This window comes from Marmota marmota, unplaced genomic scaffold (assembly GCF_001458135.2).
Source record: "Marmota marmota marmota unplaced genomic scaffold, marMar, whole genome shotgun sequence".
Classification (NCBI taxonomy): Eukaryota; Metazoa; Chordata; class Mammalia; order Rodentia; family Sciuridae; genus Marmota; species Marmota marmota.
Window position 1 is genome coordinate 40,060,539 of NW_025999900.1, and position 26,813 is coordinate 40,087,351.

At 44.3% G+C, this 26,813-nt stretch overlaps 1 protein-coding gene across 3 annotated transcripts in view; it reads right to left on the reverse strand.

Annotated features, from left to right (window-relative positions):
• The window catches only part of Dpf3 (double PHD fingers 3), a 258,374-nt gene that overhangs the window by 29,322 nt on the left and 202,239 nt on the right, over positions 1 to 26,813 (reverse strand). The window contains exons 10-11 of one of the 3 annotated variants that reach the window (XR_007345888.1): positions 26,227 to 26,305; positions 18,270 to 20,038 (exon numbers count right to left, since the gene is read on the reverse strand). The exons of 1 other annotated variant lie outside the window; for it this stretch is intronic. The gene's annotated coding sequence lies outside the window, so the exon portion shown is untranslated. Of the gene's footprint in view, positions 1 to 18,269; positions 20,039 to 26,226; positions 26,306 to 26,813 lie in introns of those variants that run through there. One more of the 3 variants, XR_007345887.1, reaches the window with a different exon arrangement.

Consider the following 26,813-nt stretch of genomic DNA (forward strand, 5'->3'; position numbering starts at 1 on the left):
TTATCTGACTACATCATTAATAGCAAGTCCATTTTTTGATGCAGGTTCCATGGCCAGAGCTAGGCCCTGCCAGCCTCAGCTTCTGTTCTTCCCCAGGAGATGAATCAAGTCCCACTGGAAGCCATTTCTGTCCTCCAGAGGTCGGATTAAGGTTGCTCAGTCCAAGATGCCTGAGCTCTGCCCACAACAGCTGGGGCAGATCCTGATAGGGGTGCATATACCTTCAGATTCTGGCTAACCCTTTTCCACAGTATGGCCCCAGGAGACCCACTCCACCAAAGAGGCCGCCATCATTAGGCTCTGTTCTTGTCTCTGCTGTCCTGCCTCAGTCTCACCCTTTCTCCTTCCCCCTCTTGAAGCCTGTCTCTCACCTCCAACAAGACTTCCATTCAATCCCCAGTATTAGAAAGCCAGGGGCTTCCTACAAGCATGGTCAAACTGATATGATCAGAGCAAGAACCCACAATCAGTATTTTGACCTGAAGAAAGTAGTGCTTGAACAGTTTCATGGCCATTACCTCTAATGTGTCCAAGTAAGCACATTTACATTCACTTATTTTGTTTGATTCTTCACAATAATCCTGCAAGGTAGGTGAGACAGAGATTCTTGATTGACAAATGAAGAAACAGAGGCTCAGAATTCTCCACGCAAGTCAGCTAGAAGTAGCCCAGAGCATCAATCCAGGTCTTCAAATGCTAGTCCTTTGGGGCTGGAGTGTGGCTCAGTGGTAGAGCACTTGCCTAGCATGTGTGAGGCACTGGGTTTAATCCTCAACACCACATAAAGATAAATAATATAAAAGTTAAAAAAAAAATAATTCTAGTCCTTTGTTCTCTCACTACCTCATGTTCTGGAATGGCCAAACCAAATACAGTATCCCAACCTCAATTTAGCTCCTTTATTTTAAGCCGCTAAATATAGTAATGTTTTCCCCTTTTCTGCACAAGAAGTTCATTGAGGCACAGTAATAAAGGTCATTGAATTTCCCTGTGCCTCAGTTTCTTCAATTCCATCACACAAGGGTATACTAGCTGTCACCTAAGGCCCTTGTGGCCCTTAAGGCTCCAGGCTTCTAGTGAAATCCTCCAGGAAGCAGAGCTTGCTTGGATGAGGCAGGGCATCAAGTCCTCACCATCTGGCAGTGACTAATCCTGGAAAGCCCTGGGGAAGAGCTGTCCAGGAGTGAGCCAGTCTGGCCCACACAAAGGGGCTGTGGAGCCTACAGGAAGTAGGTCAGTGGCCTATGATGGCGTTACTGGGCTTCAGCTCCTGAGAACCCCAGTGGAGATGTCCTCACCCCATTGTCCACAGATAATAGCTGCCACGGGGAGATGTCATTCTCCCCTCCCCACCTCAGTCCTACCAAGTCTTGCCTGACCACCTGAAGCCAGTTGACCAGGACCTTGCTGGGGCCATCGTAAGTGACTGCCCATCACAGCTCCATGAAGCCTCTAAGAAGAGCACAAAAAGATGCCTGGCATCCCACAGCTGATGCCACATCAGCCCCAGACAACTCATCTTTACTGTTAGTCAAGAAAAGACCAGAATATTCTTTACTGACCTTACTTAAAACAAAAGAACCAATAGTAAGGGCCCTCATCCTTGCAGTCACCAAACTGTACTGCAGTTAAGATGCCTATGACCTCACACTGCCACACATATACCCAAAGGCCCAACAAAGGTTAACAAGTTCACTGGCTCTTTTTAATCCTTTTTCCATTTCACTTTATACCTCTCACTTTCCCCAAGTCACCAATTCACTTTCTCAACTGCAATGGCAGGAGAATGGAAAACATGGATGGTTATGGCAAAACACAGTTTCCCCTAGAATCTCTTGCCCAGACTTCTTGAGCACCTAAGGTCCCTGATGTCCTTCAACACCATCAACAAGAGGAAAACAAAATCAGGCTGAGCCAACACTGCTGAGAGGAGAAACATCCTTGGGGGCTCTTGGGAGTACATCGAAACCCAGCCCCATCTGGCCTTGCATTCCCTCAGCATTAGCTTCTGACCCCCAATTTTCCAGCATCCCCAGATCTGCACACATATCCTGTATCTTTGTATCTGAGTGCATCTACAACTCAGTCCAACTGATAGATCAGTTCTACTGGCCAAATTTTCATCTAAGATTAACCCAACTTTTCCTGACAATCAAACAAATATTTATCCAACAGATTCATGAATGAGAATTGATCTTGCTGTTTACTTAGAAAGCCAGAGGAGTTGACTTTCTACGTGGGCTTTATTTTTTCCTCTAGAGAAATTATAGAGTTTGGATAGCACAAGAGAAAGCAAATCAATGGCTATTTCCAGATACCAGCATCTGTCTTCAGATTTAATAGAAATGATGCCCTCAGTCACATAGTCCACTCAGTTTGTTCAGTACAAAGACACCCATCGATATGGGAGTAATGCAGAAGGAGAGCTTTTGCTGGTACTTTGCAAATGTACACATTAGCCTCACAGCTGCTGCAAGATTCACAAAGCCCTTCTGGATAAGTAGTAATCCACTCCAGTCCGTAATCAAGGAACTAAAAGCACCAACTATCTTTGAAATGGCTCTGGTCTACATGGGGGTATGTGTGAGAGAATTAGGAATACATCACCAGAAATCTGATTTCCTCTTAGGAAAAGCTAAATATATGACACATAGGCCACCATTCTGTCCCATACTCGTGGCAGACATTATTAATCAATTTGGCATCCTCTTCCAACCCACGTGGATAAGACCTAGGGACCCTCCCCATAACAGCACTCCAAACAGCCATCACCAGTCTGAGTTGGCACACAAGAAGAATCCTCTTGCTACCTCTGAGCTAGGAGCTATTGAGATTAATAGGTTAGATGCCTCATATGAGAATTAAAGATTCAAACTTTAAGCAGGTCACTGATCACATATATAACTCCTGTTTTCCCTTACAGGAGTCAGAGGCCCCACCAAAATAACCAGCTCCACAAACCAAAGAGTGGCCTTGTTTTGTGGTTGGTATGACAAATCGTCTTCCTACAGTCACATCCTCTTGTTTTCACAGAAAACAATCCAAAGGATCCTTTCTAGAAAGAAACTTTTTAAACAATGGTCAATTTTTTTTTTCTTTTCCATCAGTGAAGAGTTATCAGCCCACCCATCTTTAAGTAATAGGTAAGCTCCTTAGCACAACAAGCCTCTTTGCTGTCTGGTCACCATTGCTTTTTATAGATCCATGTCCTTTCCCCATCACTGACCCCAACCACCCCTACATCCTAGTCCATAATCGCACAGAAAAGTATTTGCTATGCTCCCCACCCCCAAAAAGTACTGCTCCATTTGCAATTTCACATTTGCACACAAAGGTCTCTCTGTCCTAACCCTCAACTCCCACTCACCGGCCAGAGTTGTCAAACAGGTTATCTACATTCTGACTACACAAAGTATGGTCCCTGGACCATTAGCAGGAGCAGCCTCTGGGAGCTTGTTAGAAATGCCCACCCCAGACCCACTGAATCTAAATCTGCAATTTAACAAGATCCCCAGATGCTTCGAGTACATAGTGAATTCTGAGAGGCACTGCCCTAAATTCACTCCCTCCCTTTCTGGGATACCCACTCAGGCCTTATTCTTTCTAACCTGACTTCTCTCCTCATCCTTTCACCAAAAACTTTATTGAATAAGTGAATCCATCGATAAATAGAGAGATAAATGAACTATCGCTTCTACCATTGGCCTATATTGAGGACTTCTATTCATTCCTCAAGTCCACTCCAAATGGCCCCACCTCTGTGAAGCCTCTTCTGCTCTCCACTGCAGATAAGAAACCAAAATGCAGAGAGGATGGGAATCTGCTAGAGGTTGCACTGCTACCCCGTACAGGCCCCTGACTCCGTCCGAACCTAAAGGTGCTCCCAACACCCTCACTGTATTGCCTTGAAGAATGGAATCAGGAAGGGAGGCTGTGGCCTCCCATAGGACCCCTGGGCCATTCCCAGGGGCAGGAACTCCTAACTGGAACTGGTAAGACAAGCCTCCAGGTGCTTTGTGGATGAGGCTTAGGTCCTTAATTGCTGGTGCTCGCTCTGTACCTCCATCTCCCAAACCCCAACGACCTTTCTCTGTTTTCTTCCTTGAAACATACATCACATGTGTATCTCTGGCATTCTCGTTGCCTTGATGAAGAATTTTCCCCTGGATCCCAAGGACCTCGGAGTGGAAGTGTTAAGACACTTGTCTTCCCTTTCCCTCAAGCCATAACTAGGCTTTCCTGGTGACCCCTGGCTCTCAGAAATTTTTATGGTGCTTAAGTATGAGCAACAGGGACATTTTACATATACAGCTACCCTGGCCCCAAAGCTTCTGATTCACCAGCCTCAGAATGAGTGAGAATCTGCCCATGTAGCTAGTACCTTGAGGTGGCTCTGATGCAGATGGTCCTCTGGCCACACTCGGAGACCCTCTGCCTCCAAGCATAGAGGCCCATGAAGACCAGCAATCTGTGCCACAATGCCAACCACTCTGATCCCGGATACCTTGGTCAGAGAGGGCTTGAAACCCTTTCCTGCCCACTTCATTTTTTTATCGTAAGGATCAAAGCAAGAAAGTATTGCTATTGCTTTGTTAAACTGGAAAGTACTAAAAATAATACCACTCCTCTGTTCCTTGATTCTCCCCAAGGCCTTTTAGATGACAAAGCACTTAAAATATTTCTTTTGCATTATTAAAAACAAACACAAAGTGTCTGGGGTTGTGGCTCAGTGGTGGAATGCTCACCTAGCATGTGCAAGGCCCTGGATTCGATCCTCAGCAACACATAAAAATAAATAAATAAAATAAAGGTATTGTGTCTAACTACAACTAAAAAGTAAATATTAAACACACACACACACACAAATACCCATTCCGGTCTTTGTGGAACTGATCCAACTGGGGTGGGAAAAAAAGCAAGAGAGATTTAAAATAGTTTCCGTTGTGTTGTTATGAAGCTTGGAATATCTGTGCAACCTATTTAAATGGTACTCATTAAACAATGAATGAATCAAACAGACCCAATACAGACATTGCTTTTTTTCCATTTTAGTGTCTATTCAACCATTTTAAGAGGAATATACCTGGACCCAAATCAAAAGGGGACCTCTAGTAGTAGCTAGCTTGGTCCTAACTTACTGAGGACAGTCAGATAGATGTCATTGATCTTAAATCTCACCAGGAGCTCCAATCCGCTGAACCAAACCCTTCCCACCACACACTACCCCTCACAGAATCAATCTCTTGCACCCTCTTAGATTCCACATTCATCCCTAAAATCACATCCTGGGCGTTTCTGTTCACCCCTCTCTCCCTCTTTCCTGCTTACCCCAGCTGTGTTTAAACCCAGCTCTCCTCCTACCCTGCATCTGTGCCAAGCAGAGAAAAGCACACCACCGTGCTGGCCATTCTATTTACATGGCAACAACAGATATTAGCAGTGTCCCCCCATTTCTCCAGTCAAATCATTTCCCCACATCTCTCCATCCTCTCTTAAGTCCCCATCCCTCACATCCCTTTTTCACACTCTTCCTGTTTAAATGGAAAATATATAGGTCATCAGAATAAGAGCATCTCATCTTCTCCAAGCCCTATCCACCAGCTCGCTGCTCCTGCACCCCTACATTTGTCTCCTTCCTATTTCCAGGACTGTTCCAGATCCTACCCACCATCAATCCCCCATTTGAGCAAAGATCCCAACTTATCACCTTGAGAACTTTGTTCCTATTATTACTTGCTCTTGTCCCATCAATTTATCTCTATACATAATGGACCCTCTACAAAAATTCCTGACTTTTAGAGACCCTTCCTGACTGAGCATCCCCCAAACCATCGAGTGCCCAATTCCTTTACTCACCCTTAAACATAACTTGAAAGGGCCAGTGCGCCCCACACCCTGCTTCCCGCCTTCCCTCTCCTCCACACACTCACCTGGTTCTTTTCCTACCCCACCCCCAGCTGCCCTTCTCAGTTTCCTTCTCAGGAGGGTCCTCCTCCTCCCCCTTCCTCCTAACTCTTCTTTTTATCTGGTTAAACTCAGTTTCCCTCAACATCATCTACACCCGTGTCATTTCGGAACTTGTAACTCCAGTACAAACCACTCTGTGATTCTAGACTCATCTATCTACTTGCTATGGTCTTGGGAATCCAAACACTAGAAAGTAAGAAAGATCCAAGATGTCAAAGGATCACTGAGGGGAAATCCCCATCTCAAGGGGCGATGGGGACCCTGCCAGCAAGGAGGGGGCAGGGGGTTGTGGAATCTTGCGGGAGGCAGGAGGCAGAATTCACTGCAAGCAGAAAATGTGGTGGATGGCATCCGCGCTGGGAACTGCCAGGTTGCACTTTGGGTCATGAATAAGTAAAGAGGTCATCACAGGTTCCAGAATAATGAGGGCAGAGAGGAGAGAGAAAGTGAGAAGAGGAAGGAAGGAGACAAAGAAGATGGGAAACAAAGAAGGAGGCTGGAAGGAAAGGGTAAAAGAAAAAGAATAAGAACCAGGAAAAGAGAGTTGGGGTTCTCGCTCATTCAGAAGACACAGCAAGAATTCTGATCAACTTCTCAAAAAGATGCAGAACAACTCAACTATCTGACGCTTCCCTAGAGGGGCATTAGTGTCATTAATACCAACAGTTACCATTTAATAAGGCGCTTCCTGTGTGCTAGGTGCTTTGAATACACTTCCTCCTTTAACTCTTGAAGCAATCTGTGACTCGGGTGTTCTTGTCCCCACATTATAGACAAAGAAGCTGAGTCTCAGTAACTTACTCCAGGATGCTGCCTGCCAGGGGCTGGCGAAGGCAGAAGCAATCCCACACCAGATTCCAACGTGCACATGGGTAGCCATCACACCACAAAGCCACAGGAAACACAGTGGGAAAGCCCTTCCCCAATACCAAGAGGCCAAGGGGCTGCAAACAGCGCTCCAGAGGACACTGGGCTTCTGATCATCTGGAGGCCTCACCAGCCAGAGGGCTGAAACAGAAGATGCTCATTTGCATGGACATCCTGCTTGCCCCTCCCCACGCCTGTTGTCCCTGTCCATGCTCCAGGACGCCTTTGAGGGAAAACTGAGGACTGAGGGGGTAGGACGGGGACAAGGGAGAACAGCTCATCACAACCCTTGCAGCTTAACCTAGCTCCCCGGATTACAGGCACTCCCAGAGCCACGCCAGGCAAAAACAAGTCAAGGCCACCTCCAAACCCCACCCCAACAGAGTTAAAGGGGGAAATGGAAATGGCTTAAAAGGAAAAGAAGTTCTGTACCTTCTTAAAACAAAGGGGAAATGCAAAGCTTGGATAAAGAAGTTGGCTGGAGAAGAGGCCCCACTAAGAAGAAGGCACTTGACTTGGGCTACACAGACTTGGGCTACACAGCCCCCGGGGAATCCTGAGATCTTGGCAAGGACTCTCCTGTAACCATTTCCTCCTCTATCAGATCTACCCTCAGCCTTCTTCTTTGCACCCAACAGTCAATGTTAGGGCAGCACCCACAGCCAACACTGCCTCGTCTGGGATGAGTCCAGAGTGCAGGACAGTGGGGTTTGGAGCCAGAAATTGGAGAGACCAATGTCTCTTCAGGGATGCAGCCCACAGGTGCCCTGAACCCACACAGATGCCCCCATCTAATTCCAACTATGCTGATTCTTCACCTGACTCCTCAATCAGGGCAAGAGGTGGATGGAGCCATGGGGAACCTCAGAGGGAGCCATAAATGTGGTGGACAGAGAGGATGGAGGAGGCATGTTGTAAAATGCCATCTTCCTTCCACAGACCCTGTTACAGGACCTGAAGCTTCCACCACCACTGAAGCTGAACCAGGGGCTTAAAAACCAAACTTTCCAACATCTCCAGTTAAAGCGAGTTTCTGGAAAGGAGAGCACCATCATGATACCTGATGAGAAACACGAGAGAACCTTGGAGACCACTGAGTGCAACCCCCTTCTTCAAGCACAGGAGAAATGTGAGCTCCCAAAGTTGAAGTGACCTGGCCCATGGTCACAGGGAATGGTGGCAGCAGACCTGGGACTCTAAACAGGCCTGCCAAGTCTTCTCACAATGTGGCACTGGGCCCCGAGGGAGCATGGCTTTGGATGGGATGAGCATGGGTCTGGAATCTTGGCATCCTGCTCCTGGGGCTGCTCCTTCCCCTATCCAGCCATCACAGCTAACCTGAGCCTTTGGGACTTCAGCTGCCTAACTTTCCCAAACCCTGCCCTCCAGCAGGAAGAGTGTCCATCAAAACCCCAGGGCCAAACTAGTCCTGGGCACTGTCTGCTCTACACCTGGCTCTTTTCCCTGACCACTAGGGATGGAGAACTTTCCAGAAGGCACAAACAGCTCTAACGTCTTTTACAGAAAGGAGTCCTGTAAGAAACACTCTTCTTAATGGGAAATGGGGGTAAGGCAAGAAGAGAGGGGAATATGGAAAAAGAACATAATTTTATTTTAAATATCGCATTCTTACCAAAATGGCATCCTGGAATGTTCAAGATTATCTAATACCCAGTTTGGATTCATTATTTACAAAGATGGAGACTGAATTTCTTTTGAAGCAGACCAACCAAATGAGGCTTGTGGACTTAAAATACGTTCATGAGAGGCAAAGAATTTGGAGAAAGTTATAGTATCCTGACTGGGAGAGAGAGAGGGTTCTTTGCTCCCCGGTTTCAGACTCACAGTCACCTGAAAAGGACCTGCAGAGTTGCCCAGCTCTGGGGAGCCTGGCCAGGGCAGCAGGCTCTTTGCAGATAAGCCATTGACCCTGGCTGGGAAGTCCAGGCTCATTCTCACACTGGCTTAACCCCTAGAGCTGACCAGCAATGGGCAACAGGACTCATAGCCTAGATGGACTCTTCAGGGGCCAGCAGGACTCTTACGGGACTGCTAAGGTTCCCCAGAGGAAGGTGGGTGAGAGAAAACAAGAATGAACAGAAGCTCAGAGCCTTGGGGGAAGGGGGAAGGGGGAGGTGCAGAGGGTCCCATTCCCCACGCAGTAGCAGAAAAAGATGACGAGAGAAAGATGGCGTCTTTTACATCAAATAGACTGTGCACTTTTCTGGTCTTAGGCAAGTGACTAACCTTTCTTAGCATCAGTTCCCCAGCTGTAAAATGAGACCAACCTCTACCTCTTTAGCGTTGCTGAGGAGACAATGAGGGTAAAGAGCCCGCAATAACGTGGGCACAGATGGCATTCAGCGGGCCTGGTTCCCTTAGAATACGGAACACCTGGTCCAAAGGCAAAGCCCAGGGGAAAACTCTCTCCCAACAAGCCCTGGAGCCAGGCAGAAAGGCCTTCTGGGGAAAGCTTTCCAGGGGCGGAGAGAGTCCCTGGGGCTCCTCAGCGACAGTAGGTTGACTCATTTGGACACCCGTTCTTAATTTCCCTCTTTGCATTTTGGGAGCCCTGGAGTGCTCTTCCCCCAAATGAGGCATGCAGCAGAAATGGGCTGTGATTAGCACAGCAGAGCGGCCAGAAGGACCAGGGGGGTGGGGAGAGCAGCAGTCTGCAGAGACTTTCCTGGAATGAATGCAGGAGGAGCAGGCAGGGGGAAGATCTCACTCCCTTTGCCAATCAGCAGGCAGGGACTTCCTTGAAAGCCAATCTTCTCAACCTCGGCAGGGCAAAGCAACTCCGAAGCTGCCTGCTATAGAACTAATATAGCCATCAGAGGCGGCCTGGGGAGTTTTCTGCAAGGCACACAGTGAAATTTCAAGCCAGCGTGTAGGTGATACAGGTGGGTGCGTAAATAGAGTATTGCCTGTTGCGCTGAATGCAGTTAGCACCGGGCCCCAGAATGCAGGCTGCATCAGATCTACATAAACATCAGTCTGAAGGCAGATGAAGAAATGAGAGAGTTTGCAAGGCTTTGGTGAGATCTGTACAGGGCCAAGGTGCTGCATAAATGTTGGGGGGAGGGGCAAATCCAAGGGTCTCTATCCAACTATTTTTCCTTTCCTTAGAGGGAAATGGGTATTATTGTGTTATAGGGTCTTAGTTTTATTCCCTCAAATAACCTTTTTAGCCCAGTGCTCTGCCACTCTTAGTCTAAGCCAAACAGAAGGATGACCTGGGCGGTTGCTTAACCCTCTTGAGTACTGGTCTATTCGCCTGCTCAATGGGATAAGGACTTCTGACAGGGTTGCTAGGAAGACTACACTGAGAGCACACTGGCGATTATGTGGCATGTCAAGAAGCGTCAGCCCCTCTTGGCCACTGTAGAGAAGCTGGTCCATATCCTCTGGACTCATGAACCACCCTCCTCACACCCGGCTGTGCCTCCTTCAGCCTCAGGAGCCTGTGAGAAACCTCCTAGCAAGGTGAAGTGAACAGGTGATAGGAACGGAAGTGAGGACCAGAGAGCACAAGCTCAGGACTCTGCATTCCTCCAAGAGGCGAGTCAGCCAAGGACGCCTAACCAACAAGACCTCACGGAGCATCACGGAGCATCTGCACCCACCAAGAATTCACAGAGCATCTGCACCCATACAGCTGGCATCTAACCCTGGCTTTTCTCTCTTCCTCAAATGGCATCCAGTGACCCTGCAGTCTAAAGCATTCTTCTCCAAATAAGCCCTTTTACCAACTTGACTAGGGAAGACAAGCATAGATTTTAATCCCAAATTTAAAATGGCCTCTCAGCCAAATGTTCTCTCTGATATGCAGATATTAACTCACAATAAGGGGAGGAAAGGGGGTAGAGGTTCACCAGACTGGAGGCAGGGATAAGGGAGCGGGGATGGGAATGGGAAAGAAAATAGAATGAATCGGACATAACTTTCCTATGTTCATAAATGAATACATGACCCATGTAACTCCACATCATTACAGTCACAAAAATGGGAAGTTATACCCCATGTATGTATAATATGTCAAAATACATTCTACTGTCATGTATAATTAAAAAGAACAAAAAATAAAATAGCCTCTCAGATACAAATCTCTCTGGGGCTCACCTACCAATGAGCCTCCTGAATAATCCTATATTCTTCCCAAGTGCATTAAAACCCAGTTGGTAGGGTAACTGCTATTTCCCTGGTTTCAGAATAATAGTTGGTGGGGAATACCCACAAAAATCATTAACCACCAGGTTTGACATTCAGCAAGAGGAACATTTTATCACTTAGACAGTGTCACACTGAAGACAGGAGACAGTAGGGTTCTGTTACAAGTCCTCTGGAAGGGACACGGATCACTGCTTTTCCCCACAAGGACTGGGATCTTACAACCACAGCAGGACAGAGGCAGTCTGGTAAGGAAGCCAAGACCCAAACTTCTCAATGCGAAGCCATCCTAAATGTCTCATCCAACCTGCCTGCTCATCCTACTCTTCCAAAGTTCTTTTGCTGTGAATCAAGCTTCCCCAGACCATGCCCGGGACTCCTCACCACAGCCCACTCCATTCAGGTCCTCTCTGCTCTGAGTCCAAACCTTCCAAGTCTGTATCACACCTCTGAGCCTTTGCTTGGGCTTTTCTTGCTGATATTTTCAGTGGCCTGCCTTCTTTTCCATCCCAACTCCATTAGTCTTTCCACAAAGATGCCCCTGCTACTTTAACCTGCACAGTGGCTCCCTTGCTGAGCCTGCCCGGCCCTCACATTTTGTACCAAGTTGGCACTTAATGATAAATGGTCTTGTCTTGAATAATTTGCTAACCACCTGTCTCTCCTCTTCAAGAACAAAACAGATGTCCTCCATACTGGAGAAAATTCTCAGTTGGAAAAAATAAGACCTTACCAGTTGTCACTACTAACTTTTTCCACCTACTCTCCCTGAGCCTCAGTTTTCATTTCTATAAAATAGGAATAATAATCTTAACGCAAGAGGGTTGTATGGCTTTAACAAGCTCATGTCTATAAAAAGCAGAGACTCAGTAACTAGTGTTAGCACAGAGAAAGTATCCCCCAAAGTTTGTCCCAGTCCCCCTTTGCTATTCTTTTATGTCCTTTGAAACCTAGCACAGTATTGCAACACAGCAGGCATTCAATAAGTTATTGATCAATTGATTAGTAGCATAAAGCAAACCAATAACTGGAGAGTCATTATATAAAGTTAACAGCATGTGGTCAAAACATATTGATCTATTTTTCAACTATGAACATAAGACTGATATTTATGGAGGAAAAACAACCTATATTAACTAAAGACGTTTTCAGGATTACAAGCTACTGGTTTCTCTGAACCAATAACTCAGCCAAGCAGAAGTTTCAGCATAAATGTTCATGCTAGCAATTCATCTTTCACCTTCTTACACCAGGTACCTCCATTCCCAACCTGCTATATTCAGCATCCACAGAGAAGTCACTTCACACACTAAACATAACACAATCCTTGCTACGTCTTTAAACCAAACAGACCAAAAGTTTTATATAGGAATTATTCTCTAACCTATTTAAGTTATTTAGAAAGAATGCTGATGACTTCTTTTCCCAAGCAGAATTTTGTATATATAATAAACTTTGTATTTTAATAAGACCTCTCTCTCCCACTAGTTGGGGAGAAGCTAGTAGGCAACTCTGAATATAGGCGAGATCGTTCAAGTAAAATCAAGCTGATAATAATTTCCAGATCCTATGAGCAATCATGAAATCCATGCACCAAGGATGATGTTGGATGTGGTGGTGTCCAATGAGATGAGAACGGAAGAACTTGGATGGGTTTCAGCAGAACCCTTTTCACCTGGTGGCCTCTTGACCTTACGGTCCTTTTCAATTGCTTCTCGCTGTCCCTTTTTCACATACTGGGTGTTTTCTCTGGAAGAAAGTGTCTCTCGATCCTGTATCCACTTGCCAATAGCGTCTCATTTTACCAAAAACAATGGAAGTCAGCAGATGGCTTGGGACATTGCTTCAGTATCAATAGAACAAGTCTGGAAATCTAGTTTTACTTCATGACCACAAAGTATGCTCTTGAAACTAATTTTCCTCATGTCTCCCTTTGCTGGTGGTGAGTTAGGCATTAGTGCCTTCAGGTTACCCAGCTACAATTCAAAGCAATACAGGACTAGGTAGGACATCAAGAGGTCATATAACTCATTCCTATAACTGCACAGCACATAGGAGAAAAGTTTGGCTATTGGTGAGGTCCAGATTCCTCTAAGGAATCTTAAAATTCCTTTGTGTGTGTGTGTGTGTGTGTGTGTGCTGGGCTTTGAACCCAGGATCTATCCGCGCTATGTACAGGCTCTATCACGGAGCTTCATTCCCAATCCCAAAAGTCTTAAGTTTCTTAGTGTCAAAAGAAGTATGTCTATTTGTTCTAAGCCCCCTGTCCTCTTTGGAAACCAAACTGGTGTCTTTTTCTCAATAGTTAATATAACAGCTATTAAGTGACCCTTAATTCTCTTCTCCAAGTCAAACAATCCCAAACCCTTAATCCTTTCCTTAAAGAGTGTGTTGTTCATTCTGTCAAATGTATTGTTAATCGTCTTTCTGCGCCTTTTGGATTTTCCGCAATGCTTTTCTCCTTAGATGAACACGATGGTGTCAATCATTAAAGAAGTCTGGAGAATTACTTCCCAGTCCTTGCATATTACTCTTAATTTAACACAAGCCTGGTATCATGCTTACCAAAAACTAACACAGTGTCCCCTTAAGCTAGGTTTCCCCTGGGGCTTCCAGATCCTTCTCAGCTGTAATCATGCCTTGCCAGACGAAGACGAATCATAGTCAACTTAACTGGATCGGTTGGTCAGTGCTAAACCATTAATGACCATTGTCAACACCTCTGAGCAAAGTACTTCCTACCCTAGTGTGAGGAAAGACCAGGTAACCAAGGGATGTGTGCTGCTCACACCACATGTGTGTAAAACACAAGACATGAGATTCTCTACCCCAAGAATCTTTCTCCTTCTAGTCTATGTCTGAAAACTGAATTCTAGGTGACCTCACATGTGAGCTCCTGAGCTCCTGGGGGTGGAGCTTGGAGAAATGGAGCAGATGTTTAAAATGCTGATCCCAACTCCTCACTGTCCCTTTTCAGAAAACATGGAGGTAACTAGGGGAACTTAGCAGTAGACTCCACTAAGAGGTGCCCTGAGGTCTGAGACGTCACTGATTCTCTGGAAACATTTGGATATCTTCTAGCAGTGCCTGAAAAGCATGTCTTCGGTAATTTTTAGTATGAATGCTTCCTCCTAGTACCCCTTGTTTGATTAGAAAGATTATTTCCATTCACTAGTTGGTCTGATATCAGGGGTCTTCTCTACCATCCAGGGAGCAAAATTTTTTCTTACAGACTGTTTTGGGAGGTGAAGTAAGTGATTGTGAGATGTTTCATGACTGAAGATGACCACAAGAATCTGAGTTCTTGGGGAGAAACACCTCAGCCACATCTCAGCATCCATGGTTAACGGCGTCAGGAAGCATAATCATGGAGGCACCAATGCCCACCAGGAAGAGTTCTTAACTGCTGCACCTCCAGGGCTCCCCTCTGGGGCACCATCCACCACCTCCTGCAGATGCAATTCCACTGTACCTTCACCCACAGGAGCCATTGCCTTTCACCATACTCAAAAACAACTTAAATTGCTAGAGATGAATGACATTTAATATCATGTCCCCAGGGCGTCACTGCCATGTATGGCTGGATTACTCACAGATGCTTTGGTAAACACTGCTCTATTGTGGTTTGGGCTCAGCACCAGAAGAGCTGGTCGAGAGCTTTCTGAAATCTCATGAGGGGACTTTTGGTCTCTGAAACATTTTCGTAGAGGACTTAAAACTGCATACATGACTGATGACGAAATGCACCTCTAGCTCTTCCCTGGTCATGACACATTCTTCTCTTAGGGCTTAGAAAATGCCCTAAATAGGCACCACCACTGCCCCCAAATTAACAGTGTAATACTCTCTAAACCAATGATAAGCCAAACTATGCCCTGTGAACCAAATCCAGCCTGCTACTCATTTTTGTAAAAAAAAAAAAAAAGCTTTATTGAATCACAGCCACACTCATGTATATATTGTATATGGCTGTTTCCATACTACAACCCCAGAATTGGACAGTTGCAAAAGATGTCTGGCCTGCAAAGACTGAAATATTTACCATCTGGGTCTTTACAGAAAATCTTGCCAATGCCCTTTATAAATCATAAGAAAAATGCATTGCTAATCAGAATAACCTTCCCCCCACCCTCCTGTGAGAAGAACAAGACAACCACCCTGATCCTCTGAAATAAGATGCATATAAGATTTAAAATAGTTCAAAGACACATTTATGTAACAAAGATCCTGGAGAAATCTCTATCTATATAGACATTCACATACAGATCTGTCTGAATCTCTCTCTCTCTCTCTCTCTCTCTCTCTCTCTGTGTGTGTGTGAGAGAGAGAGAGAGAGAGAGAGAGAGAGAGAGAGAGAGAGAAATCAAAGCAAGTTCTTAATTTGCTGGTTTGGAGATAGGATAAAATTCAAATTCAGTTCTAGTCACATGGAGTGATTTGGGGCTCTTAGAAAAAGTGGGCAGAAGGGGCTGGGGTTGCTGCTCAGTGGTAGAGCGCTTGCCTAGCATGTGTGAGGCACTGGGTTCGATTCTCAGCACCACATGAAAAAATAAATAAAGGGCCACCAACAACTAATAAAATATTTTTTTAAAAAAGAAAAAGTGGGCAGAAGGAACATGATGTAATAGGTAACTGGTCAGCAATAAGAAGACAGTAAAATGAAAAACATCTATAGACCGTACAACTTCACCTAGTGTTTTAATGTGAAGATCTTTCGTGTGCATGCAGAGCAAAGGGACTGGATTGGGGGAGGGGGTTCTCCTGGAACCATATCCTGAATCTCTAATAGGCACTGAATATTGACTTAGCTCCATCCAGAGACCAACCCAGTGCTCCATTTCCACCACCTAACAATTCTAAGTCAGGATACCACTGGGCTAAGATGAGGATCTGCTGTTATGAACGCCTTAGGCAAGGCATTCCAATCTAAACTTCAACCTTGCCCAGAAAAGTTGCCCTAAATCCATCAAAAAGTATCGGATATACAGTCATATTTGGCTTAGTCCACACAGAGTTGGCCTTTGGTGTTTGCTTTTAAGTTATTGCTAACATTTTAAAATGGGGACATCTCATCAAAGTTTTTGTATGGTTAGCCTCTCTTGAAAAGCCAGAAGATACCCACTGCATTGGTGCCTGCCAGCGGCTTGGGAAGCTGAGGCAGGAAGATCACCAGTTCAAAGCCAGCCTCAGCAACTTATTGAGGTCCTCAGCAACTTAGCAAGACCCTGTCTCAAAATATAAAAATTAAAAGGGCTGGGGATGTGGCTGAGTGGTTGAGCACCCCTGGGTTCAATCCCTGGTACCAAAAAAAAGTGCCAAAAGACCTGAGAACGCTGGGCCCTCGTCACTGCAGGCAGCTCCCCTGAGCTAAGTAGCAGCTGCCCAGTTCAGAATACAGGTGCTCCCTGTCTCAACACAATCCCTGCCATTCGAGTTAGACCTGAGACTGAGCACCAAGGTCTCTCCTAGCACTGGTTATTTTCCTCACACCTGGCCTGCCTCACCTGCTGAAGATACCTGTGCTGTAGGCATCTGAATTTCAACCCCAGAGCTAACCCTTTACAGTGACTCATGTGTTCAGATGGTGTAGGAAAAGTAATTTCTTTTTTTTCCGTCCCATGACCAGGCTCACATGTACACTCTTCCCCTCCCTCTCCCTCTTGGCTAATGGCCATTTACAGACATTAAGCACACGTATGCTTAACCAACAATTCACCATCAGACATTTGAAAAAGGTCACCCTGCCTTCATGGACCGACTGAGGACAATTTATTATCCTGGGTCTCTTCTCCTCTGGGTTACTTACATCGACACAACAAGTCCTTGGCATAACTTGATCCTAGAAGCAGCCCTAAGATAATAACTACAAAGAATACTTTCGTTGTGAGAAAAGAGGTGTAGGTAGAGGATGTTTACTTCTAGAATGCAGATTGGAGGGAAGATCTCAGATGAAATCACTTCTCTCCAAAAAAGATAGGTGACCTCTGACTTGAGTCTAAAGTTTCAAATTTTGAGACCCCTGTCGGAAATAGGAGGTGCATAATAAATGTGTAAAACTTCCCTTTTGCTCCAGGGGTCCATCAGAGGAATGGATAAATAAAATATGGTTTATGCATATGATGAAATATCGTTCAGCCTTAAACAGGAGGAAAAATTTGATACAGCTACAACACAGATAAACCTTGAAGATATGATGTGAGATGAAATGAGTGAGTGACAAAAGGACAAATGCTGTTATGATTCCACTCACGAAGGTACCTAGAGTGGTCAGATTCACAGGGACGGGAAGTAGATGGCATTTTCCAGGTGCGGAAGGTGCAGAAAATGGAGTTTGTGTTTAATGAGTTCAGAGTTTCAGGTGGGGAGGAGAAAAGAGTTCCAGAGATGGATAGGGTGATGGTTACCCAACAAAGTAAATATACTTCTGCCACAGAACTGTACACTGAAAACAGTGATAAAACAGTAAATATTATCTCATTTATATTTTATGACCATAGAAAGGGGGAAACCCCTAAGGAGGACACCATATTGGATGAAAAAAGCAACCTCCTTTTGACTGCTTGGGAAACTTATCAAGTCCATAGTGACATTCTGACATGACATGCATTCTAAAGGAAGACAGAGAGCACTGGCAGCAGCATTGCAAGGTCACATTCCATCTCTGCCTGGCCCCGTGGGGGTTGGCCATACTCAGAGGGAAAGACCAGGCCTGACATGCTGATCTGTTTTATCTGACCTAGAGGATCTATCACACTAGGGTCCATCTTCACATACAAGGAAAAGCCTGCCAGAGGAAGTCCAGCTTACAGCTGTACCCGGAGCACCTTGGAAGCCTTAACTTCCTCTCTCTTTCTAAGCACATGCTAAATCTTGTATTTTTATGCAAAACTATTCTTGGCACAGGTATAACACCAACATGAAACAGGTATGTTAACTTTATACACATAACCAGAACTTCAGTACATCTGGTGTGGCCATGGAGAGAGTGATGATGGTAATTGTGATGGCGGATGGGTGACAGCAACTCTGGGCTCCAGGACCGGAGGCTGGCGCCAACCCTGGGCATGGTTCACTTTCCATGCCACCACCTGGCAGCCAAGCCATTGGCAACTGCAGTCCTAGATTGTGCTTCTAAATAAGACAACAGGACTCAACAAACCTTGGGCATGCAAGTGAGCAGGATCCTTCCAGGGGTCCCTTCCACAGGAAGGTATGGAAGTGGAACTCCTGGAGGATGAGATTGGACAAGCAAAGTTTACAGGAGCTATAGGAGCATTGGAAACAGACTTTTATTTAACAGAAACTTACACAAACTTCATACAAACCCTACATTATGCAAAGCTTTATCACAATTCTACACATGTGGTAACTTTGGGAGTTGGCTGGAGGGCAGATTAGTAGCATTTTGACAAGGGACATTTTCTCTGAGAAAATGTCACAGAAAAGGGCTCCAAAATGATACAAAGACGCTCTGGGTGCTATCCGCCCCACCCCAGGGATTGGCCTTGATGGGGAACCTGAATGAACTGGCAGGAAGTCGGTGCCCTCCCACCTTCCTCTTTCAAAGATAAAAGAGATTCTCAGGTTGGGGAACATCCTAGCAACACTGTGACCCAAGAACCTTTCCAATGAGAATATCCAGCGTTAGGTTGTAGGGAGGTGTCATGCCTCTGTTTACAAGTAAGGGGAACCCAAGAGTGTTAACGTGTAGAAGACCAGCCCAGTGGGGAGACTAAAGTAGACTCCAGTGGCCTACCAGTCCACCAGACTCCTTGGCTAGGCTGCAGACACTACGCCAAATTCCACTTCATGGGCCACATCGCTCACTTCCACACAGGACTTAAAGGACATGTTAGAAGACTTGCCTTCCTCCTCAGCCACCACAAGCAACTGACTGAGGTTTCCACAATTTGGGTCGACCTTCCTAGCCCTTAGGGACAACTCTAGAATCTCAGGACCCTGAAGCCAGCCGGGTAGAAGATTCCCTCAGCCAACCCCCTTGAGGAATTGTGACTGAACTAATATCATCTCAGCTAATGCTTCGTTTTTGCTGTTGTTTTTTTTCTCTTCACTGCATTATTTTAAACCAAGTTGTCTCTGTTCAAATCTGTTGAACTTGCAGAGAAAACATCCAATCACTAAATGGAATCCCTTTCTAAACCAGGCCTCGTCAGCTATGATAAGCAGGAGACGGGTGGCTGTTTCTCCACGACCAGATAAATAGGGCTGGCCTGGGGTGAGTGGCAGCGGGGCAGGGAAACTGCTGAATGGTGGCTAATTATTTCAGCCAAGCCTTAACACAAAATCATTTAACATCACCAACACTTTCAACAGACTTCTGAAGAAAAAGTGGGTGGAAACTGATCACTCCTCACTTACCACATCCAACTCGCAGAAATAAAAGTACCTAAAGACATACATGAATGGCTTTTTTTTTTTAAAGCCTGAGAGAGCAGAGTTGATCTTTATTTTCTTATTAAAAATGTGGGGTATTTTCCTTAGAGTTAATATGCAGTCTTTATTTTACAGTAAATACTCTTTTGATTTCGTGTCTTCACAAAATTGCTTTTAACTTTTGATGTAGAAGGTATTTAAACAAAAATACTGTGCACTGTCAGCACTTTTTTTCTTTTAAATATTGAAATAAATAAAATAGTTAACTCTTTTTTTTTTCTCTCAGTTTGTTTGTGTTCAGTTATTTCTATTGTAGAGCAAATTCCAGTCTGACCTGGGTGCTTTCTCACAGACTCTCAAAGAAAAAGTTATGACGAATTTTTTAAAAAAGAAAAAAAAAATCTTCTTATTGCACAAACTTAGGCCATTGCTGAGACTTCACTGAGCTGAGTTGTGCTGGAGGATTTTTCCACAATCCAGGCTCTGGTGTCGGCTGAAACACACGCACAGGAGGGGGCCGGGCAAGGGAAGAGGAAGAGGAGGAGGAGAAGGAGGAGGTGATGATCGTAGTGGCTTCTTTTCACCTTCTTCAGAAAAGGCTTGCTTGAAGGATGCTGGAGTTCCCAGGCCAGAGTGTTGACTGCAGAGGGAAAGGGAATGAAAGATAAAACAAAAAACAACAGCACAGAACGACTACCTAAGAAAGAAAGATGACAATTAAGGGGTCAGCAAAAATGAAATGAATTGAAAAGAAAAACAAAGAAACAACAGTGATAACCGCGCTCACGAAGCTATGACCATGGGCAATGAAAACCAGGCTGGGCTCTCTGGTGCCTTGAATGTCAGTGGCATGAAATCAACTGGGAACAGGGCAGGGCAGGTATAGCAGGACCCAAGAGACGGAAAACACAACTGGATGTTCAATTCCTACAGAGGCAGAGCAGGGTGAAACTGGGTGTTCACAAAGAAAACAAAACAAAACCAAAAAATGTTCTCCTCTACTTGGAAGTAAACTGAATCTTTTCAAAGTTAAAATATCCCAGACAGGACTATTGTGATGTCATCTGCCTGTCAGTCACCTACGTGGAAATGCGTGGTTCTATGCTATAGGACCAACTGCACTCACAAAAAAACCCCAATTGATGTCCCATTTGGCCCAAGGCCAAAAGAACACTGCTTCACACACACAAAAACATACTCATCTCCAGTCCTGGCCCAAGTAAACTGAGGGTGTCCCAATTACTAGCAGACAGGACCAAGCCAAGAGGTCGGTTCCTGTCCTCCACTGGCCTGTGGATCCCAAGCCTCAGAAGCTGGTGGCTCTTCAAACCAAGTGGGTCCATTAGCCCGGATAGGTACCAACCAGGCATCGACTGCTTTTAGCTGAAAGGGAACCTGTTCAGTTGCTGTGGTCTTCGACACAGAGGAGTTGGTACAAGGAGTGGGCATTAAAAGGAAAGGGTGCTAACATTTCACCCCAGTAGCAGTTCCTGAGGGCCAAGCTGGGTGCCCCCACAGAGCCCCATCACACTGAGCTCATAGGGGAAGGGCCTAAATGGAAAGTGGCCAAAGCAGCAGGGAATAAAGTTCAAAACCAATGAGCAGCTCAGCATCCTCCAAGTTGAAATTTTCAAAAGATGCCTGCCACCAGCATACTGCTCCCTGGCCAGGTGCACAGGCCTAGATTAGATACCCTTCCAAGGCCAAGACTCCATCCATCTACTTATGCTTTCAAAGGAAGGCTGAAAAGGACTCCACTTCCACCACCACCACGTTCTCCCTCCACATCTGCCCCTATTCACCATCTCACCTCTCTGATCTGCAGTTCTGGTGCCCCTGACGGGTTTCTCCTCCCACACCCACACCCCTGTTAACTCCTCTTGACCACTGTCACCTGCCTCCCGTCCCTTCACTTGAGAGAGAAACCAGTGTGGCCTTTCTTCTGCTTCCCATAGACTGCCTGCCAACTATCCTCTTAAGATTTCACCCCTGGCCACAAGCCTTTCTGTGCCTTCCCCAGAGTTCTCCAACCCTTTTGGTTGGATGTCACCTGCCACTTTGTTGAAGAGTCTCTCACAGCCATACCATCAGGCCCTTTCAGTTTTCAAAATTTCCACCCGACCTCCCCCAACACGCACACTTACCAAAGCACACACACATGCACACACACACTTTTCTTCCTTTGCCCCAGTTAAGCCACCTAGAAAACAGTTTGGTTAGTTGCCAACTTTGCACTCTTAATATCCACTTCTCTTTCATTGCCTCTGGCTTGGCCAACTGCAGGCCACAGGCAATGTCCTGTTGCGTCCTCAGTCTCCTGGGCTTGGTCCCCTCCAAGGAGGCTCAGTTTTTCATCCATCCACTCACCATCCACCCTCCCCCACCCCTGTCTTCACATCCTCACATCACTTCACTGACCCCTGGATCTCATCTACCCGCTCTGACTTGACCGATGATACCTGCATCAAGAGATGACTTCTCTAACTTCTCTGTCAACAGTCTTTATTGACTATTCACTAGGTATAAAATGAGATTTATTAATACTTCGACTAATTAGCTCAGAAACATTGCTTGGGACTCAGTCTATTTCAGCCAATAACTCTGGCACTGTGATGTTGGGCACTATCCCAGGGACACAAGTGACATCACCTTTGCCTTCAAGAAGCACATCATGTATTAGAGGAGAAAGACTAATAGCAGGAACAAAATGCTACAGAATGATCCTTAAGCATGTCTGCATATTGTGATTTTTGCCATTCTTCATGGATCAAATTGTGATTTCCAGCTTTGCTTTTTGTTCAACTCTATCTCCATTCTCTCTGACAACAGATATTCTTGTCTATTAAACAGTGACTGTCAGTCAGAGCTCTTGGTTTATCTGGATAACTCCGTCAAAAAAAAAAAATTCCCTCACTACTGTGATTCACACAAAAATAATCACATATACTCCACAACAACACCTACCCATTAACTATCAGTGAATACCTAGACTGCCCATGGAAATTTCAAATAAATCCATTGACCAATAAATCCACTGGACCATACTTAATTGCATCATATTCTTTACAGGACTGAGTTGTCACACGCATATTCCTATTACTCAGTCTACGGTCACCAAAAGAACAAAGGTATATCTGAACAAAAATATTAGCATTCCAGGTCTGTTAGCACACTAGCCTGAAACCTCAGCTCAAAGGCTAAACGTCTGAACCACCACTAATGGGGTAAATCATTCATGTACCTCCTGATATAATGCATTGGGAAGGATATGACACCATTTCTGTGATAGTCTTACCAAAAGTCACCATTTCATTTTAATCATTAGAAAACAGCACCCAAACCTAAAGTGAATAGCTTTCTGTGAAATGATCAGCCAATATTCTTCAAAAAATATCAAGATTACAAGAAACAAACATAGACTGGGGAACTATTCCAAGTTAAAGGACTTTAAAAGGATAAGACAAATAAATGCAACATGTGATCCTGGATCGGAAAAAGGACATTAGTGAAACAACTGGCAGAACTTGAATAGGTCTATAGACTGTAGTGTGGTGTCAATGTTGATTTCCCGACTGCAATCATAGTACTGTGGTGATTTGGAGAATCTGGGGGAAGGATACACTGAAATTCTTTGTTATTGTTTTTGTAAGTATTCTGTAAGTATGCATTTATTTCAAAATTTAAAATGTTTAAAGTCTTAAATATTGGCTGAGGACCAGTGTGTAGATAATCTGAAAACCTACGGCCAATGTTTATAACTAATAATTCAGTCCTGACGGGGACCTTCCATCATCTCAGTTGTTCTGTAAATCAATCAAGCAGAATGGTTTTTCCTATACTGTTATTTTGAGTAGATGGTCAGAAATCACTTTTATTAAGCACATTTGGGTCACATAAGTCAATGTTTCATGTGAGAAACACTTGGGTGTGTGACCAAAATAGGGCCCCAAGTGTTTACTCCCTGCCACCTTACCACCCCCCACCTCACCACCAAGACACTGCCCTTCAGGAAGCTCAATCTTGGTTCTGTCAGAAAGTTCCTGAAGTCTCAGACCCAGCTGTGTTTCTGCAGGATTATACTCTGCAATGAGTTGGTTTTATTCTGTTTTTGTTTGTGTTTTACAGAATCAAATACCTCCTCTTGACCCAAAAAGGTCTTAAACAAAAGACTCAAAGCCCTTTACTGATTTTACTCCAGAAATCTGTGAAATGTGATCTTTGGGGAAATTAGTATAGACTTAGGAAAGAAAATTAGAAGACGCAGACGCCAACTACTAACACTGGAACTTTGGACCAAACATCTAACCTGACTGAACCTCGGTTTCCTCACCAGTAAAGTGGGAATAAATGACATCCATCCCACCTCAGAGTTGTTTTAAGATTCATTATGAGATAATAAAGATTATATACTATGACTAGGAAAGAGATGTCCACATCCTAAAAATAGGTAAACTGAGGCAGAGCCTCATGGCAACAAAACTAGACACCGGAGCTTCTCATTTCTACCCTAGGTTCTACTCACCAGATCAAAAATGCCTCACTCCAAAAACCAACCTAAGCAACTCCACTTCCAACAGTAAACAAAATCCCCTGTGGAAAAATTCCTAATTCATGAGTCTGCTCAAACTTTAAGTACATATTCAAGATCATATTCATCAGTTGCAACAGGAGGCATATTGGGATAAAATTAATTAATTTTATTCCACCCATGAAGTAAGAACCTCCAAACAGCCTTTAGTTCTTTCCCCGAGTAATGATCTTGTGTTCCCTCAAGTGCTATATAAAGGCCATATCAGGCTGCAGCCCATTAGGTGCATGGAGAGCAGGAAGACTTAAAGGGATACTATCGATGTGAACATCATATTTTTTATTAAATCCTGCTCTCTAAAATAGCAGCAGCAAATTGGATTACTGGCTTTAAAGTACCTTTAAAAAATTAAATGCATATTTCTCATCCCCTGTGTTGTAGTGATTATAGTATCTGATCTCTACATAGTCTCAGTAACAGATACAAAGAATTAGATTATTCTGGATTGAAAAATAAAACACCAGATAGTCACCTTTCACAGCAACAATAGTCACCTCTACATCAACAATTCCCCCTGGAGGATTTGAATGTTGTAACAAATTTAGAAAGTTCCATACCTTTGGTTCCCCTATGTTTGGACAAGGACTCAGAAAACTAGTCACATTTCTGAAACATGCTGGAACTTTACTGAGCTAAGGACAAAGGAAATGGGTCAGATTGTTTTCATCTTCATGATCCTAATTTCCTTTTCATTTTAAAATTTGAATCGTGATCCTTATTTAACAAAAGCAACCACAAAAAGTTATGTGTGTCCATGGGTCACACAGCTCCTGCAATTCCTGAGGCGACAATGAAAGGAGATCTCTTTGTCCCCAAGAGGCATTGGGAGAGAATATCCAGAAATGATGGTTTAGAAAATTAGGTATCTGGGATGGGGCTGTAGCTCATTGGTAAAGCACTTGCTTCACATATGTGAGGTACTGGGTTCGATCTTTAGCATCACATAAAAATAAATAAAGATACAGTGTGTCCATCTAAAACTAAAAAAAAAAAAATAGAAAGGAAAGAAAATGAGTTATCTTTAATATTCTGCATAGAACCTTGATTAAAATTTTCTTTTCTAGGATCTAATAGTTTGTTTACTCTCTGGTGGTTGAAATTGCTTTTAAGAAGGTTGATGTTTAAAGCTATACTCATTATAAATACTCTTTTTCTTAGCTGAAACTGAGTAAGGTTTACATGAATGCACATACATATCTATTCCCTAACCAAAAAACATCCAAGTGTCCGCTAGATCATGGTAGAATATATACATTCTAGGTTTCTGGGAATCAGAACCTAGCCCCTTACTGTGTGTGTGGCGGGGGGGGTGGGGGGTGCTTAGATATCCTTTTAACCTTATTACTAAGCCTCAGTGTCTTCATCTATAAAATGGGGATAATATAAGCATTTATCTCAAAGGGTGTTTATGAGGATTAAATGAAACATTCCAAGGAAAGCACCCAGAACAGTACTGAATGCATAAACATTGAGACTTGTTATCTAGAGAAGCGGGTGGGGGCAACAGCAACCTCCAGGACTCCTCTGGCTTTTCTCTGAGTTTCCTTGCTTTGCCTTAAGACGTTTGCCTCCAAAGCAACATCCATTCCACTCTCTCAAGCTTAACTTGAACGTTCTCAACTAAAAAGTGAAAAATTTGAACTTGATCATCTTTTCTTCCAGTTCTTTTTTCTCGTCTTGTCATTTTCCTTTCTTTCTTTCTTTCTTTCTTTCTTAAGAATATAAATTCTGAGTCTGTTGAGAGATGCTAGAATCAAGGTGAGACAAGATGCTCAGGCAATGCTAAGTAACACTGTTATGCTCACATTGGCTAAGAAAGGCGAGGATGTCTGCTATTCCCTACTAAGAGAAATTGGAATCAAGTTGTACTAGTAAAAATAAATTAGATAAGACTTATCCTCAAACAGATATTTCCCTAGGAATTTGTCTTGTTAAGACAGTTCTAAACCATTGGTTCCCCCATTAGAACAACAAGTTTATAATGTGTTTTAATTATGTGGATCTTTTTTAAATCTCAAGTTCAAAGCCAAGATGCCACTGATAATGCTAGGACCGAGAACAACTAGACAGCTCTCAAATGAGAGTGTGGATTGAACATATACTTTTATTAACATGGAAGCTCACATTTCATCAGTCAGGCACATCATAAGGCTATGAATCCAACATCTGAGTCACAGGAATAAAGGACAGAGGTGGAAACTGACAGCAAGGCTAGCTGTATCCTCTTAGCAGAAACCTACCAGAGTCAACTATGTTGGCGTATTCACAGATGTGAGCATGCAGGAATATTACAACCGTGGAGGTTTAGGCCATGGCTCCCTAGGGACAGAACCACATACAGGTTAGGCAGAACATCCCAAAAGTGGGTGGGGTTGTTACTTTTGATCTCTCAAAACAGAACAAATGCCCAGGCAAGCATATACCCACTTGAAACAGGAGGAAAGTGGAAGCCCTCTCCGTGTCAGGCTACCAGGGAAGCACCAAAGTGTCCATTTGTGGGTCTGTCTGTTTGACCTGGCACTTGTTGGGTTGATTTGTTATTTTAAGGAGTGGTCTAATTCAGGAGGATCTGCAAAGGCTGGATCATCAAAGTAGATCTCCTCAGACACCGACAAGCAACCTTTTAACTAGGCAGCTACTTGGATCTCCCAACCCAAGTCAAATGGCACTGCCCATGTCTCACAGAGAACACCTGTCGTGGGAGTTCAAAAATCTTCAAACAGCCCTGTTGTTTGTTGTGCCTAATCAAGGATCTTCTTTAATCTGGACTCATCCCCTGTGCAGTGAAACTGGTACCCAGAGCTAAGAAAACCACCCAGACATGCAG